This window comes from Alligator mississippiensis, chromosome 13 (genome assembly GCF_030867095.1).
Source record: "Alligator mississippiensis isolate rAllMis1 chromosome 13, rAllMis1, whole genome shotgun sequence".
Lineage (NCBI taxonomy): Eukaryota > Metazoa > Chordata > Crocodylia > Alligatoridae > Alligator > Alligator mississippiensis.
In genome coordinates, this window is record NC_081836.1 from 1,682,424 (window position 1) to 1,688,614 (window position 6,191).

The 6,191-nt window shown below is 55.8% G+C and overlaps 1 long non-coding RNA gene across 1 annotated transcript; it reads left to right on the forward strand.

Moving 5' to 3' along the window:
- The first annotated feature begins 532 nt into the window (after positions 1-532).
- LOC109285053 (uncharacterized) lies at positions 533-3,980 on the forward strand. The gene is made up of 3 exons (XR_002092720.2): positions 533-829; positions 1,135-1,278; positions 3,124-3,980. It is a non-coding gene; the product is annotated as an uncharacterized LOC109285053 (long non-coding RNA).
- The last annotated feature ends 2,211 nt before the right edge of the window (positions 3,981-6,191 follow it).

The window sequence follows — 6,191 nt, forward strand, 5'->3', positions numbered from 1 at the left end:
AGCGACTGTGACTAGCAGGGTCAGGAGAAGGGAAGGCACCTGGACTCCCTTTCCCCAGATCCCCAGGCCCAGGGCATGGCTCTAGTGGGCAAAACACACCCCCTGCCAGCGTGTGCAACCTAAGCAACGATCCCTCTATGTGTGAGTGCCACTGCACAAGCGCCACGGGCAGCCGGGGAGAGGACAGGTAGCGCAGGTAGGGCAGGGAGCAGCAAGCAGAGCAGCAGACCGGGCATGGGAAGGGGCACAGAATGGCACTCCAGGCAGGTGCAAGGCTAATGCCAAACAGGTTGCCCCCCACCAGCTTTAATGAGTGTCGGGGGGAGCTGGTTGCTCACAGGCTGCGATGGAGGGTTTGTAGTAGTCAAGTGCCTGGTTTCTGTTTCTTCCTCGCCGTGACTCATCTTGCTGCTTTCCGCTTCGGTCTAGCCCTTCGTGCCCCCCTCTCTCTTGGGTGGGGCTGCTTGCACGGGCAGCCAGGAAGGGCTGGGGCCTGGAAGCGAATGAGGGCATCTATGGGGGGTGGGCTTTTTGGTGAATAATATCCGTTTGTATTGTCCTCTCCGGCGGGGCGGAGGAGAGCCCGGCTGCCCCGTGGAGATTAGCAATGGGAGCCAGCCAAGCCTGGGAGCCCTCTCATGGCTGCTGGACTCTGCTGCGTTGAAGCGGCTTCATTTCAGCGCGTTGTTCTGGGCTCGTGCAATCAAATACGTGCCCACCCTGAGGCCAGTTGGGTTAAACGTGGGGTTGGCCAAAGAGCACTGAGATATCAGCAGGAGCAGCAGAGTCTGACATGATTTTTCCACTGGAAAAAGACTCTGCCCAGCAGGTGAGAGCAATAGGAGGGATGGGAAGGAAATGGCTGCGTGTAACAGAGGCCACTGCAATAGTAGCCCCTGGGCGTTGCTTTCCTCCCTGCAAGTCTCGGCAGGGACTGCCCGGCTCCCGCAATGCTGCTACCACGTCACATGCCGTGTAATGAGCCTTTACGGAGTGAGCAACGGTGCGGGTGCCCGTGGGTGCGTTCGGCTGGGGCCTGAGCAACGGGCTCAAGATGGGCCTGAGTTTCATTCCCCCGTGGTCAGATTTTGTCCCCAACACCCCCTGGGTCTTGTTTCTCTTTATTTCCCCCAGGAACGTCTTACTGGGAAGAGCTGGGAGATTCGCGGCGGCTGAGACGCCCGCGTGGCAGCCCGTCTCCTCCGTGGACCGCACACCTTTGAGCAGCACCGTACAGGAAAACCACCAGGGACGCGGAGCAGTGGCTGCTGAGCAGAGGTGGGGCAACTCAGGGGGAAATATCTCGGACCATTTTTTGCCTTTATCCTTTATAACACCAAGTTTGTCCTTCAGTAAAAGCCAGTGTGGAACTTCTTCCCTTCAGAGATGCTGGGGAAGAGGCGCCTTCCTTCAAAGCAGTACCATGCCCCACTTTTCTCTAGCAATATTGAGGCCGCACAGCTCCCTTGGGCACCGACGGACGTTTCTCCTAGCTGCCCTTAGCAAAGGGGTCATTGCCTCCAGGCGTTCCCAGCTGGGAGCAGCCTCGGACAGCGCGACAGGCCCGTTTGCAGGCAGAAGAGGGAGAGAAGAAAGAGCGGCTGACGGCGAAGGAGGCGGGTGGTAGCGCTGGGGGGCACGGGCAGCGCTGTCCAGAACCAAGCCCGAAGAGGAGGGGAGCAGGGGAGGTGGGGCGCGGCGAGGGGACCGCAGCATAGTCGTGTCTGGTTAGTGTTACGATCATTTTTCTCCAGGGTGTTCGCTCCCCCCATTTCCATGGCCCAGAGCGTCTTTACAAATGCCGTGAGCACGTTTTCATCACTGATTCTTTAAAAAACTCCAAATATGCTTGCCAAACTCTAGACCCCTTGGTTCAGAGATGATCCCTTTTGTTAGACCAGCTGAGGAATGGCAAAAACCATTATCTTTTTCTGCAAGCTTTCGGGCTCTCACACCCTTCAATAGGCTCAGGGAAAGTTAAAGATGGTAAAAAGTCCCCATATGTAGGGAATAAACATATGGGGACTTTTTACCATCTTTAACTTTTCGCATTTCTTTTTGTCTCAGACCAACATGGCTACCAAATACACCCCCAAACATGTTTGAGCATTTGGGAGCTGGAGCTCTGCCCGGCCCGCGGCAGGTGGGATGCTCCATGGCCCAGCGTGAGGACTCGCAGGAGAGTTCCCAGTGACCAGGTTTAACAGCAGCTGCGAGCGTTTTGCACTGCCTTGCCCAGACTCTTTGGGCAGCGCGCCGTTAAAGGCACAGTTCCCAGTACATGCTTCTTCCCAAGCCGAGCTGTAATGATGCTTAAAAACAACACTAAGGCCAAAATGCAATTACACACGCACGAACAACCCAGTAACGAAGCCAACTAGCAGTGTTCAGGCCATCTCCGAGATGAGCGGAGCTGTCTCTTGGGCCCTGGGACTCCTTGGAGATCAGCGCTGGAGGCAGCAAGTGCTCCTGCTCTGCCGGTGCCAGGCCCTGCCGTTGCACGAGGGTGTTGCCGCCCGAGGTCCTCCCAGGCCAAAGGGCTGACTCAGGGCTCCTTACCCGCCCTCTCTTCTGGGATTTGGAGAAGCTGCATGTGCTGCGCTCTTCCATTGTGGTGCTCCCAGGAGCGCCCTTCTCGGGGAGCCTCAGGGCTTGACCCACTCACAGCCTGGCCGAGGGAACTCCTTTCCACTATTACTAATTCTGTCTTTACCCATTCGATAGCAGTCTTCAGCTCCCTGCAGGGGGGCTGCGCAGAGGATGGAGCTGGGCTGCTCTCCATGGGGGCAGATGACAGAAGGACCAATGGGCTCCAGTTGCAGGAAGGGACGTTGAGGTTAGATATTAGGAAACACTCTCTCACCAGGATGGTAATAAAGCATTGGATCAGGCTCCCCAGAGAGGTGGTGGACTCTCCATCTTTGGAGGTTTTTAAGACCCTGCTATTGAAAGGCTTGGCTGGGATGATGTAGTTGGGGCTGGTCCTGCCTGGAGCAGGGGGGCTCCCGAGGTCCCTTCCAGCCCTCAGTTTCTATGACTCTATGAATCTGACATTCGCCCAGATGCATTGCTCATACCTTGGCTTGCTCTGCTTAAAATAACATAGAACCTGTTTCTTTGCAGGCTGACTATCCATTCAGTTTTTGTCGCGGCATCACCCCGTGCCCCTACGAAGAGTTGATCTGAGCCAGTGACACTCATCCCGTGTCCACCCCCCGTGCACTCTGCCTGCAAACACTTGCACAAGTGATGTAATCCATTACACGTCTTGCCTCTTTTCCCATCGGTTGGGCAGTGTCTTGGCTTGTGCTGGTTGCAACAACATGTGCATCTCCACTTCTGTTTTTCTTGGAGAGTGACCTTTAGCTCCACATCTCTCTCGGCCTCAGGCTTCTTTTCGTACAGTAGTCGGGATTTTCTTGCTTATCTGTAGCACCAGAGCTCTGCTGACCCGCTCTCTGCTGCATTTCTCCCATTACATGGCAAATTGGAAAGGCTTTCTGGGTCTTTGCCTAGTCTGCCTCTGACCATGTTGTTCCAGGTCCTGGACCCAATCTAGTGTCTTTTTGAGGACTCTGTTAAACCTTTCAAAATTGCAAGATTGTCTTTCCCATTTTAGATCAGACACAACCTCATATGTGGTTTCACCTTCCTGTGATGAAAAACATTTCTCCTATGTTTCATTCTGACATGAAGCTCGGCGCCCCTTGCATCTCTGTCCAACACCTTCCTGGTCAGACGCTTCTGCGTGAGTTAACTGAGAGCCTCTGAAGGCATCGGGGACGTCAGAACAGCTATCTCGTGACTGGCGGCTTTACCACCCTCAACTCTCCTGTGAGACATGAACTTTCATTTCTACCCAGGAGAACTTTTACAATCTTTTTTCCGATGCCTGATGAAGGGTGTTTGTGCCCAAAAGCTTGTGATAAAAGATTTTTTTTGCAAAAATGTTGTTGGTCTAATAAAAGATATCACCTCTACTATGAGACCTGTTTGCTTTTTCATCTCTGTTGGCACACACTGCTGGCAGAGGCAGAGGGAAGCACTATTTAAACCATCCCCAGCTGTCCCTTATAGAGGTTCAACTCTAATGAGGCTTGTAGGCACTTGTTCTTCCACTTGTGGTATTTTCAAGCACACTAAGACGCCTCCCAAATGCCATTGCAGTGGGTGTTCAGAGCAGGAGTGGGTGAGAAGGGCTTATTTCCTTAGCCGAGTCCCCCGCTGCCTGCCATCCTCTGCACCTGAGACTGGTGGGTAGCGCAGCAGCAGAGCCGTGCAACGTGCATTGGCAGAGCCGTGCAATGCGCGTGCCGAATTTTGGATCGGCAGAACCCGAGAGCTGCAAGCCAAGACCAACATGCATCCGCCCAGTGGGGCACGAGGAGGCACGGCTGGGATAGCACAGGTGTTTCTGGCGGCGCTGAGGAGCCGGCGGAGCTGTGTCTTCTGGTGGGTGGCCCCTGCTTGGGTCTGCAGCTTTTCTGCCACTATTTTAGATTGAAAAGAATGAGCAAAGTATTGAAAATAATGAATATAGAGAAAGGAATGCGAAAGGATGGGGAGGACTGGGGACGGGGAGGGAAGGAAAAGGGGCTTCCGAGAACCAGGCGTTATTTTGGGGAATGAGAGCGGAGCAGAGTTGTGAAAGGCAACAGACGGCCGCTAGCTCTCAATCCCACTGGGCTGTGGGTGCCATAAGGTCAGCCCATCTCTTGGATTTAACTGGGCAGATTCCCAGGCTGAACAGAGCCAAAAAGGTGATTTACTACTCCAGTTTCACATTAGGAGAATGGAGGCTGCTGGAAAAGCCCCAAATTGCAGCACAAGGAGTTCTGGAACATTATTTCCTAGTGAAGTCCACAGTGGTTGCACATCTTGTCGTGGGCCCGATCACACAGACAGGCCGGGCCAGAGGAGTGTGGTCTCTCCTGCAGCGCTCCAGACGTGGCCAAGCACACCCACACTGGTGTGCTCCGCGTGCGCGTCCCAGGACGTATGTGCAGTCCTTTGTGTTGAGCATGGATACCCTTCTGCCTCAGAAACATGCTCCAGTCCAGCCACATGTTACTGGGGTCAAGGGTATCCCTGGCAGAGCAGGCAAGAGTAACTGTGCCCTGCAGGAATCACTGGTGCTCCCAAAAGCCTTGGGCTGTGCAAAGGGTCAGGCTAGATGACCTCAATGAGGTCTTGTCTAGCCTGAAGAGCTATGCAGGCATGCGTGCACACACGCAGACACGCACCCCTGCCTGCCCGTGGCTGCCCGCGAGGGATGCTCCGGATGACAAATCGGTTGCAGGTCAGGAAAGGATGCCCGCGTCCCCGTCCAGGACCAACAGGAAGAGAAGCTCCCCTGGGGAGTGGGGGAGGTTAGCAGGACTGCAGCGGGGTAGGGGTCCTGCCCTGGGACCCTGCAGAGGAAGAAGAAGGGAGCGGGGTGATTTCAGGGGAGAAGCTGCAGGAGGGGAGGCTTGTCTCTCTCAGGCTGCAAAGGGGGCTGCCGTTTGCTGCGCGGCTCTCTGGTCCTTACACCGATCTGCGGCAGGGTGGGCAGCCCGGTGGGCACGTACTGCTCAGGTAACCCACGCCGGCTTTGCCCTCCTGCAGGCAGGTCGCGCCTCTGGGGAGAGCCAGGTCTGTTCTGCTCTCGCTCCGAGTGCCCTGCCGCAGCCGTCCTAGGAACCAAAAAGTCCAGGAGTTTGGCATCGAGGACTGTGCTGCTCCGGTCCCACGCACCGAGGGGCCCCAGGCGGGAAGGAAAACTTTCTACTTTCCATCGGCCTCTGCTCGGGAGGCTTCTTCTCCATCCAGGTAGCTAGCTGGGATCTTCATGCAGCACAAGGCAGCCAGAACGAAGGAGAAAGACCCAGTCATTAATAACACACGGAGGAGGAACGCGCCCTTCCAGCCCAAAGGGAGGGACTCTTTGGAGAGGTTCGTTCCTCCCTGACAGGAACCAGCACCCCGCCGAGAGCAGAGGGGAGATGCTCTCCTCCGCTCCATCTCAAGCGGAGCAGCCTCTCGAGACGAGGGCTGGAGCCAGGGGCCGGCGAGGCGCAGGGAAGCACGGGCTGCAGGGTTCACCGCTGACAGTAGCCAGCAGCCGTGCATCAAGGATGTAAACCTTCTCCCTGAAACCCAGACATGGCTCCAGCCCTCCTTCCCTCCCCCGTTGCGTCCCAAGGTTTGTC